Here is a 12771-nt window from a genome sequence, read left to right as displayed (position 1 = left end):
CCCTCATCCATCTAATATCCCAGAGACCGTATATCGAGCATGGTGCTGTCAGACCCATACGGTTTCTACTCGAGTCTCGCTCTAATCGGATTCTCCCGGAGAACTCTTTCTCTCTCAACCCGAATGACCCTGGCTAGGGATTTGTCTGAGCAAGAACACATGGGATATTCCTCTCATGATACCGAGAGTGGATGATCCTCTATCGACACTCAATAGCCCTCGTAAGGTCGACTACCACTCCCAATGACCAGCTGTACTAGATCTGGGAACAGCCAAACCTATAAGTCTGGTATCAAAGAGTGGAGCACTCATACAGGACATCCTTGGTGTCTCAAGTCTAAGAACCAGATACACCACTAGGACTACGGAATCGTTGTCTGACAATAAGGCATCATCAACCATCCAGCATTCCGTAAGCGGATCAATCAGTGAACTCATTCTCCAATGAGCACCTGTACTGTATCCCTAGTGTCCCTACACGAGCAGCTATGAGACCAGCTGCATCCATCATATGGACGGGTATACAGCACACCAGTCTATCCGGTTATCACGATGTCCCTCTCGAGTAACCTATGACCGGGATTATTTAGGATATGTGTTTAAAGGTAAATCGATCTCATTATCGTGATCTCATCACGATCCGATTCCCATTGCATAAATCCAAGGACATCACAATATATATGCATTTATGCAATAGTTATAAAGTGATATACGCCAAAATATAATAAGCAAAAAGATTCTGTATCAAGTCACACGTGCCATCACTCACGTGATTGGCTTGCTGGGCACTTATGACTAGCAATCTCCCACTTGACCTAAAGCCAATCACCTATGTGTCTGATCCCCATCAGACCCCTGTGATGCTCAAAGACAATCTGAGACAATGGCTTTGTTAGTGGATCTGCAATGTTATCTTCAGATGGAACTCTTTCCACTGCTACATCTCCTCGGGTCACGATCTCTCTGATAAGGTGGAACCTCCTCAGAACATGCTTAGATTTCTGATGAGACCTAGGTTCCTTCGCTTGAGCAATTGCCCCGTTGTTGTCGCAATATAGGGAAATCGGCTCCTCACTATCCGGCACGACTCCCAAATCTGTGATGAACTTCTTCAACCAGACTCCCTCCTTTGCTGCATCTGATGCAGCAATATACTCCGCCTCTGTGGTCGAGTCAGCAGTGGTATCTTGCTTGGAACTCTTCCAGCACACTGCTCCTCCATTCAAGGTGTACACATACCCTGAATTCGACTTGCTATCATCGACATCAGACTGAAAACTTGAGTCAGTATAGCCTTCAACCTTAAGGCTATTACCTCCATATACTAGTAAAAGATCCTTAGTCCTTCTCAAGTACTTAAGGATACACTTTACTGCTTTCCAGTGCTCCAAGCCTGGATCCGCCTGATACCTGCTCGTGACACTCAGAGCATGCGCTATATCAAGCCTAGTACATAGCATGGCATACATGATAGACCCTATTGCTGAGGCATAAGGTATCATATCCATGTTCGCCCTTTCTTCTGGAGTCTTTGGGGACATACTCGTAGAAAGCGATATCCCATGTCTCATCGGTATGAGACCTCTTTTGGAATTTTCCATGCCAAACCTTTTGACAATAGTTTCTATGTACCTGGACTGGGACAAGCCAAGCATCCTTTTGGATCTATCTCTATAGATTCTAATCCCCAAGATATAAGATGCTTCTCCTAAGTCCTTCATGGAGAAGTGTCTAGATAACCAAGCCTTTATTGTGGATAGCATTCCTATGTCATTCCCAATGATGAGGATGTCATCCACATATAACACCAAAAAGCTAATAGCGCTCCCACTTACCTTTCTGTATACACAAGGCTCATCTTCGTTCTTAACGAAGTCATAAGATCTGATTGCCTCATCAAATCTTATGTTCCAACTTCGAGAAGCTTGCTTTAGTCCATAAATGGATCTAAGCAACCTACACACCTTATCTGGGCAGTTCTTGGACACGAATCCCTCAGGTTGCATCATATACACCTCCTCCTCCAGGTTCCCGTTGAGGAATGCGGTTTTCACATCCATCTGCCAGATCTCATAATCATAGTGTGCTGCAATAGCCAATAGAATTCTGATGGATTTTAGCATTGCTACGGGTGAGAAAGTTTCGTCGTAGTCAACACCTTGCCTTTGACGATACCCCTTAGCCACTAGCCTTGCTTTATAGGTCTCTACCTTTCCATCTACTCCGATCTTTTTCTTAAAGATCCACTTGCAACCGATGGGTACAATACCTTCGGGTGCATCAACTAGGTTCCAAACCTTATTGGAGTACATAGAATCCATCTCAGAATTCATGGCTTCTTTCCACTTCCCGGAGTCTATACTCATAATAGCCTCCTCGTAGGTCTGAGGATCAATATCCTCTACATCCTCTGCTCTAATATGTCCCACATATCTCTCAGGAGGATGGGATACTCTATCAGACCTGCGTAAAGTTGAAACTTGTGTATTAGATACCTGAACAGACTCGGGCTGTAGAGTGGTGCTTGAGCTTGGTTCTCCAACCTCGCTCAATTCTATCATTCTCCCACTGTCTCCGTCAAGAATGTGTTCCTTCTCAAGGAACACTGCTCTCTTAGCTACAAAGACCTTTTGGTCCTCGAGATGATAGAAGTAATACCCACAAGTTTCCTTGGGGTATCCCACAAATTTACATCGCCCTGTCCTTGATTCTAACTTATCGGGGTTGTGTCTTTTAACATGGGCAGAGCAGCCCCAAATCTTAACTACTTTAAGATCAGGCTTCTTCCCTTTCCATATCTCATATGGTGTAGACACCACCGACTTAGTTGGAACTCTGTTCAGAAGGTAAGCTGCGGTTTCTAGGGCATATCCCCAGAATGAGATGGGTAGGTCAGCGAAACTCATCATGGACCGTACCATATCTAATAATGTACGATTTCTCCTTTCAGAGACACCATTGAGCTGAGGTGTATAAGGAGGTGTCCATTGGGATAATATCCCATGGTCCTTGAGGAAATGAGTAAACTCTGTACTTAAGTACTCACCTCCTCGATCTGATCGAAGAGTTTTGATACTCTTTCTAGTCTGGTTCTCCACCTCATTCTTATACTCTCTGAATTTCTCAAAGGCCTCGGACTTGTACTTCATTAAGTACACATATCCATACCTTGAGAAATCATCAGTAAATGTAATGAAGTAGGAGTAACCTCCAATGGCATGAGTTGACATGGGTCCACATACATCACTATGTATGAGTTCCAACAACTCAGTGGCTCTCTCTCCAGTTCCACTAAATGGAGAGTTGGTCAGTTTTCCACGAATGCAAGGCTCACAAGTTGCATATGACACATAGTCGAATGGATCTAGATATCCATCATTTAGCAACTTTTGAATCCTTTTTTCATGGATGTGACCTAGCCTACAATGCCACAGGTATGCACTGTTCAACTCATCTCGTTTCCTTTTGGACACATTTATATTCATGATATGTGGAGTGGTGTCTAACATAAATAAACCATTATGCAATGTTCCTTTCGTGATGATCTTATCATCTAATAATATCGAACAACCATTATTCTCAAAAACAAATTTATATCCACTAACTGTTAAACATGAAATGGAGATAATGTTTTTGATAATAGAAGGAACAAAATAACATGCATCTAATGCAATAAAAGCTACACTAGGCAGATGTAGGGCGACCTCGCCAACAGCTAATACAGCAACTTTTGCTCCATTACCCATCTTGAGGTCCATCTCGCCTCTCTCTAGTCTCCTAGGCCTTGCCAGAACCTACAACGAATTGCATATATGATAAGCACTACCGGTATCTAATACCCATGTGTTATCATAAGAGTCTGACAAATGGAGACTGATCATGAATGTACCTGAAGCTTCATCAAGCTTTTGTTTCGCCCTTTCTGCAAGGTACTCTTTGCAGTTTCTCTTCCAGTGCCCATCTTTACCACAGTGGAAGCACTGGCCTTTGTCCTTTGTTGGGTCTTTCTTAGCAACCTTTGCTTTACCTTGTTTGCCCTTGCCCTTTCCCTTCTTAAGGGACCTTTCTGCTTTCCTTTTCTTTCTGGTCTCACCAGTGTAGAGAACTGGCTTCTCTTTCTTAATAGTACTCTCTGCCTCCCTCAACATATTGAGGAGCTCTGGGAGAGTCACCTCAAGCTTGTTCATATTAAAATTCATTATGAACTGTGAAAAGGAATCTGGTAGGGACTGAAGCACAATGTCCACACACAAGTTATCCTCTAGGACCATTCCTAGACCTGTGAGTTTCTCTATCCACTCAATCATCTTTAGGACATGGTTCTGAACCGGTGTCCCCTCAGTCATCCTAGCGCGGAAAAGGCTCTTGGATATCTCATATCGTTGAGTCCTTCCCTGTTCCTCAAACAATTTGCGGACATGTAGGAGAATGGATCTGGCATCCATCTTTTCATGTTGTCTCTGTAACTCTGGAGTCATAGAGCCCAACATATAGCACTGAGCAAGAGTGGAGTCATCAATGTACTTCACGTAGCGAGCGATCTCATCCTCGCTTGCCCCTTCTTCGGGCGTAGGCATCACTGTATCAAGGACGTACACGATTTTCTCCGCTGTGAGAACAATTCTCAAGTTACGGAGCCAATCCGTATAATTTGGACCAGTGAGGCGGTTGACATCAAGTATGCCACGTAAGGGATTTGAAAGCGACATTTTCTGAAAATAAAGATGTAGCAAAAATGAATAACATGCAGATTTTGCAAGAAATAAACTATCAAGATATGGACTTCTATCTTAATATGCTCCCACTATTTTACTAACGAGTCACGCGACACCCTCAGCACGTGAAACGGAAGTCTCCGGCAGACTTCTAGTGGGGATCAGGATCCAATCAGCGTCTTAGTGTAACCTCGAGGGACTCGACCAATCACACTAAGCCTAAAAGGTAGACAACTCTTGCCGATCACAACTCCTTGTGATTCCCGTCCTGTTCGGCCTCCGAATCACCATGGCCTCGAGGGACTCGACCAACCATGATGCTCGGTTAAGTCAACACCTTCGTTACAAGATGAGTCTGATTTGATGATATACCCTCGAGGGACTCGACCAAGCATATCATGCCCTCAGGTCACCGGTGACATCTCTATGTCGTAAGCAAGATAGTGAATCGCGATATAGGTGAGTCTCGAGGGACTCGACCAACTCAACCTACACCGGGATTCGGTTCCTACTCATAACGATGGAAGGCCACGTGGGTCAATCTAATTGCCTCACGTTTACCGACTTAATATTATCGAGAGATGTTTCTATGATTTGGTCTCCTAATATGACATGTCACACATATACATATTTAATATATATCTACATCGCATGCAAATATATATACATATCTAGTATGTGTATAAGCAATCACACCAGATGATCATGGACCACAACCTAATATGATTAGGCCCGAGCCAGTAGGCCTAATCACTCACATCAAGATCTATGTGTGCAACGGTGCATCTCCATGCCTTGTGATCGTCCATCTCGTCCTCGTCGGTTCCGTCGACATCTTGATGCATCTCCATGCATCACGATCGTCCGTCTCGTGGGTCCCGCTATGGCTTCCACGCTCCCGCTGCGCCTCCTCATGTGATTACAACTTAATCATAGGCACGCAGGCCCGACAATAAACGAGAAATATAATGGAGGTTCGCAGACCTCAATAATAATAATCACAAGTACACACATCACACGGTTCATGATCATCCGTCCACTCATCATACATCACATGTATAAATAATCATCATCATGTAGGACTACTAGATAATAATAAAAATAATAATCAACTAAACCTTTTAATTAATTAATATTTTCTGAAATCAGGGATATATAGGGAATTTCTCAATTCCTAAGGGTATTTTCGTAATTTGGACAAAAGACAGAAACTGGAATTTCTCAAATTCCGAGGGGCAAAACTGTCTTTTGCGCAGAAAACCCTAATACCCTTTCCCCTTTTCGCTGCTGCGCCGCCGCCGCCGCCACCCTGCTGGCGGCGGCCTGTGCGGCGAGGGCGAGGGCACTGCCCTCGCCTGCAGGTGGCACGCCCGCTGGCGGCGATGCCGCTGCGGGTGGGCGCCCTCTTCGGGCGCCGCCGCCTCCGCGGGCGGTTCTGCCCGCGAGTCAGCGCCCGCAGGTGGTGCTGCCTCGCTGGCGGCCGCCCCTGCGGGGTTTTTGCCCGTGGGAGCAGTGGCCACAGGCGCCGCTGCCCTGCGGTGCCTCAGCCCGCGCTGCTGCCCCGCGGCGCCTCTGCCTGCGCTGCTGCCCCGCGGCGCCTCTGCCCGCGGGCTCAGTGGCCGCAGGCGCTTCTACCGAGCGGGCTCCCAGCCCCGCCGGCCGCAAGCCTGCTGCAAGCAGACCGCCGGCCGGCTGCTGCAGGCACAGCGCTTGCGCATGCGCCGGCTGCTGCAGGCACAGCGCTTGCGCATGCGCCGGCGCTGTGCTGCCTGGCTACGGCTGCGGTTGGCTGCAGGCATGCAGATCGAGGGCAGCAACTGTTGCTGCCCTTCCTTGCTTTTGCGTCAACGATTTTGACGTCAATATTCTTCCTAAACACAACACACGCAGTTCAAAAACCAATCATTCGCACGAACAACCTGGCTCTGATACCACTGTTGGGAAATCATAGGGGGGGCGACATCATATGCGCAGCGGAAGAACAAGTAAACAAAATCCCCGATTCCCAAAAAGATGTTCGTCGTCGTGCGAAGATTGGTGCGCAAAAATCCGCAAAACACAAAACTGCGTATAGAGATTGTGTTACCTAGGGAGATCGTATATCCCTGTTTCCTTGCAGATCCTTAGGAGAGGGTGAAGGAGGTCAAGCGTCCTCCTCTCTAGCGGTGATCCACACAGCAGGATTGCGACGACGCTCCTCAAAACTCCAGGCCTACTCTGAGGTGGAGAGGGAGAGGAGAATAGGAAAGGCAAGCAAAGACTCTAGCCTATGAGGCTGTGAATCCCTCCTATTTATAGAGATCCCGTGTCAAAACCCTAATGGGTCCTTTCCCTAGTGGGTATTAGATCTGCATCCAATAAGACAAGGGCTCCGTCGGATATCTCATATCCGAACCTCTACTCATCGCAATGCCTACCATATGTGTGTGACCCTCTAGGCCCAATATCGAGCTGGCCGTGAGTCATACCTGTCAGAACTCCTTCTAACTAAGTGAATTATTATCTCTGTAATAATTCACTCGACTCATCGACTACGGAAGTACTAGGCCACTACGCCGTAGTCCCCAGACGATACAGGGGAATCCAATCCATTGGACCTGTCTGTCCTCAGTTACCATGTACCTATAGTCCCTCATCCATCTAATATCCCAGAGACCGTATATCGAGCATAGTGCTGTCAGACCCATACGGTTTCTACTCGAGTCTCGCTCTAATCGGATTCTCCCGGAGAACTCTTTCTCTCTCAACCCGAATGACCCTGGCCAGGGATTTGTCTGAGCAAGAACACATGGGATATTCCTCTCATGATACCGAGAGTGGATGATCCTCTATCGACACTCAATAGCCCTCGTAAGGTCGACTACCACTCCCAATGACCAGCTGTACTAGATCTGGGAACAGCCAAACCTATAAGTCTGGTATCAAAGAGTGGAGCACTCATACAGGACATCCTTGGTGTCTCAAGTCTAAGAACCAGATACACCACTAGGACTACGGAATCGTTGTCTGACAATAAGGCATCATCAACCATCCAGCATTCCGTAAGCGGATCAATCAGTGAACTCATTCTCCAATGAGCACCTGTACTGTATCCCTAGTGTCCCTACACGAGCAGCTATGAGACCAGCTGCATCCATCATATGGACGGGTATACAGCACACCAGTCTATCCGGTTATCACGATGTCCCTCTCGAGTAACCTATGACCGGGATTATTTAGGATATGTGTTTAAAGGTGAATCGATCTCATTATCGTGATCTCATCACGATCCGATTCCCATTGCACAAATCCAAGGACATCACAATATATATGCATTTATGCAATAGTTATAAAGTGATATACGCCAAAATATAATAAGCAAAAAGATTCTGTATCAAGTCACACGTGCCATCACTCACGTGATTGGCTTGCTGGGCACTTATGACTAGCAAAGTAATCATGTCTTAATTGTCATAGTTAGAGTATAGATTAAGTTAGGATTAGGAGGTAATCCCACTAACTTAATAAGGGGCCAACTGGGCCCTTAATAGACCCAAATTGGGTCGAATGGAACAGCCCATTCGGCCTCTGAATTCCTGGCCGATGGTGGCACCGTCAGGGCCGACGGTGGCACCACCTGGAAGACTCAGTCTCCCAGGAATTGTGGGCAGTGGTACCGCCCCTATTAGGCGGTAGTACCACCGGTAGTTATTGCTACCAACGGTAGGTCTTCGAGCAAATATAATAAGCAAAAATATTCCCTATCAAGTCACACGAGCCATCACTCACGTGATTGGCTTACTGGGCACCTATGACTAGCATTTATGATTTGATTTATATTTTGAGTGACATAGGATACTTCAATCAGGGAGAGATAATTAAAGCAGGAAGAATCATATTGAGTTGGAAAAAAATATGTTAGAAGATTAGACGTCGAGCCGAAGGATCGGTCAGCGTATCGACAGAAGGCTTCGGGCCATGAGTTCGAGCATTGAGCCAGGAAGAACAGACATTGTGCTAAGGAAATCGAAGTTGCAGAAGTCAACTGTCCGATTGGGAAATAAACCCCAAGAGAAGACGATGTGCTGAATAATCGGATGAGACGTCGATGAACCAATAACATGCCGGACAACATCTGATTAGCTTAGTATTAATTGTCTAGATCAAAGTAGATTTTTATGTGTGCAGGATTAACTATGATAGCAAGACATAAAGTAAAATGAAGTCCCGATGTCAAGAACATGATTTCGTTAGGAGTTTGAGAGTTCGTCGGATGTCCGAACGTTCATCGAAAGTTCTGCCGGAATTAACCGAGAAGTCCAAGAGCTTGCCAAAGAAGCTCATCGGAACTCACCAAGAAGATCATCGTGAAGTCCAGGAGCTTGCCGGGAGTTCGCTAGAACATTACCGAGAGATCGTTGAAAGTTCGCTGGAAGATCACCAGAAGCTCGCCGAAAGAAACCTAGACTTACAGACTTGTTTAGCTTAGTAAATATCTTAGATTTTATAGTTAGCATATAATTAAGATTAGAATTGAGCCAACCAAATTAGGGGCCAATTGGGCCCATGTATGGACTATGTTGGGCCAAGTGAATGGCCCAAAACAATGACTAAGAGGTGGCACCGTCGTGACACAATCTTCGAGACTATGTCAAGCGGTGGTACTACCGGTCTGGGCAGTGCTATCGCCCAGACACAATCTTCGAGAGGCTATCAGGCGATGGTACCACCCATTACAGGATGTTAGGTAGTTGTACCGCCCTGTGCAGTGTTAGTGTCAGACTGACACTAGCGATGGTACCGCCCAGCATAGGCGGTGGCACCGCCTATACCCAGGAAACCCGGGATGAGACATTTTTAGGCTCTAAGTTTGAATCAACTTGAAGCCTATAAATACGCTTCTCATCCCTAGTTAACAAATACAAGCACAAAGAGTTTTAAAGTGAGGAAATACTATTGCAATCACTAGAGAAATCCCCTCCTCTAAATCTAAGTTTAGAATTCCGTTTAGAGAGGAGTGAGTGCTTGTAAAGGTTATCTCCTAAACCTGTGAAAAGGAGAAGAGGGGTGTAAAAGGGTAGTTGGTTTTCGCCCATTGAAGGAAGATGGATAGTGGATGCCGGTGGCCTCGATGGAAGAGGAATCGGTGGAGTTGATGTAGGTCACGATGACCGAACCACTATAAAAATCTGGTTTGTATTTCTTTTAACAATTTACTTTAACTGCAAACCACTTTACTTGCTTACTGCTTTTAATACGTTTACGAACACACTTTCAAGTCAAGCATATTTCTGGGATCGATTTTCAACGTACGAAAGAATTTTTAGAACTGACGTGATTTTACCGCTGCACTAATTCACCCCTGCCTCTTAGTGCCGACTCATTTCTAACGGTTAGTATCAGAGCTACGTTTTTCTCATTTAGTTTAACACCTAAAAAGAAATAACTCTTTTCAGCTTTCAAGAGGGTCACTCTCTCATTTGTCCTCCCATATTCAATGGGACGAACTACACATGTTGGAAAACTCGAATAAGAGTTTTCTTGCTTTCCTTGGATTTAATTTTATGGAATATTGTTGAAAGTGATTTTCAAATGTCTTCTCTTCCAATGAACTATTGGAATGATTTGGAGAAGAAGAATTTTTCTTTAAATGCTAGAGCTATGAATGTTCTATTTTACGCCTTAGACAAAAATGAATTCAATCCGAAACGGCTTTTGATATTTAGCACATTTTTGAAATCACACACGAAGGCACTAGTAGAATAAAAGTTTTGAAGATTAATCTTTTAATGCATGATTTTGAATTGTTTTATATGAAACCAAGCGAAACCATTAGAGACATGTACACTCGTTTTTCGGATGTCATCAATGGTTTAAAAGCACTTGATAAAAGTTTTTTGGATTTTGAACTTATAAACAAAATTTTACGTTCTCTTCATAAGAACTGGGATTCAAAAGTAACTATCATACAAGAGGCAAAAGACTTAAACAACCTTTCACTCGAAGAACTAATTGGATCTTTAATGACCTATGAAATGACCAATATGACACCAAACGAACTTGAGAATAACCTTCCAAAGAACATGAAGGATTTCAGACTTAGAACAATTGAAGATCACTCGAGCATAAGCATAAGCGATGGTGAACTTGAACTCCTCACTATAAAATTTAAAAAGTTCATGAAACAAAAATTAAAAAATAAAAAGAACGTAACTACTTGCTATGAACGCAAGAAGAGGGAAGCACTTTGGGATGAATCGAGCTCCACCGAAGATGAGGAGAAAATCAACAAAGGTAAGGTGGCAAAGTACGCCTTAACGACTTTCGATGACGAGGTAATCAAAATCCCCTTAGTTTATTTCGAAATTATATGATACTTTTCATGAGTTATTTTTAATTATTTTTCTTAAAAATTAAATATTTAATAATGTATAAAAATATAAAAAATAAAATAAAATGGGATCATGCTTACCTTTCTAGTGATTTAAAAAATAATCATAAAAGTTGCATATTTTATGATAAACAAACAAAATAATTTTGATTAAAAATGTCTTATGAAATCATGCATGCATGATTTAATGATGTAATAATGTAATAAAATGTTAGATATAAATCTAATGTTTGTACACCTAACAAGATTAATTTAAGAAGCAATAATGTGTATCATGTTGATTTTCATATTGTTTCTCGATTTTGATTGGAGATGCTCTATGATTATTGAAATCATGTTTGATTTGAAGTAATGATTTGATATCATACTTAATGAGTTTATATTTAGAAATGATGCATGATGATCTTTGTGATTTATGCCTTATTGATCTTTGACGTAATAAATCTTGCACTTTCGGTTTAAACGTTGATGCATATTTTTATTTGACATAAATGAAATAAATCACATGAATTGAAACAACTAAAAAGAGGAAAGGTTTCTCCTTGAAAAATTTATTTTTCCCTATTTTATCAATTTTTCCAAAAAAGAGATTAATGAATCTATTTATATCACTTTTATGAATCTCTTGGACCATGAAAATTATTTTGATGAGTTAAATTTGAATGACTTTTTATTCAAATCTTTCACATATTCTTGAGATTTATGAATCAAAATCTTATATCTCCTATGCTTCTTTTTGTCATTTACTAAAGAGAAAAATTATCCAAATGAATCATGAATGTTCTTTCAGTTTTCATGCATTGATTATAACTTGAAAGTTCTATTATGAATCAAGATTTTCTTTTCATAAATTCTCCTCCTATGATTTTACTTGGCATTTTATTTAAAGATGAGATTTATTATATGAATAATATCTTTTGGTATTCACATGATCTTATCTTTCATGACATGATGACTTGATTTTTTATCTTTGTTGTCTATCTTTAGCATGCTTGGAAAATTATTGTAAAGGAAAAAAGAAATACAAAATTATATTCTTCCATTCTCTTTGACAATAACAAAGGGAGAGATAAAGTTTGCTGGCTTGCATACTTTAAGAAGAAGCAAAAAAAAAAAAAAAGCTAGTGTGCATATCTCAAAAGAGAGATTTTGTAGCTTGTACAATTCAAGAAGATACAAAAACATGCTAGCTTGCTCATCTCAAAAAAAGAAGCAAAGATTGTTAACTTATATATTTCAAAAGTTGCTTTCTTGAACATCTCAAATATTACTAGCTTATATTTTTTAAAATGATGTAAAAATTTATTAGCTTGCATATTCTAAAATGTTGTAAGATTTACTAGCTCACATAATGTAAAACTTGCTATCTTGAACATCACCAAAAAGTGCTATCTTGCCTATCTCAAGAAGCAAAATATGCTAACTTGCACATCTAGCAAAATTTACAAACTTACAAAACTCAAAATTATTGCTAGCATGCATGATGGTAAAACTATAATTATGCAATGAGTTAAAGTTATCTCTAAAAATACTTGAAAGTTGTACTTCTCCATTTTGTTGATGACAAATGAGGAGAAGTATGATGTTATGCATAATTTTATGATAACATGTTGCTTGAATTTTGAATCCAAGAGTTTTATCAATATGGCATATTGATAGGGGGAGTTAAGGTTAACTCTGTCATCA

Source organism: Musa acuminata, chromosome BXJ3-10 (genome assembly GCF_036884655.1).
Source record: "Musa acuminata AAA Group cultivar baxijiao chromosome BXJ3-10, Cavendish_Baxijiao_AAA, whole genome shotgun sequence".
Classification (NCBI taxonomy): domain Eukaryota; kingdom Viridiplantae; phylum Streptophyta; class Magnoliopsida; order Zingiberales; family Musaceae; genus Musa; species Musa acuminata.
The sequence above is the reverse complement of the archived record's forward strand: the minus strand, read 5'-3'. Positions refer to the sequence as shown.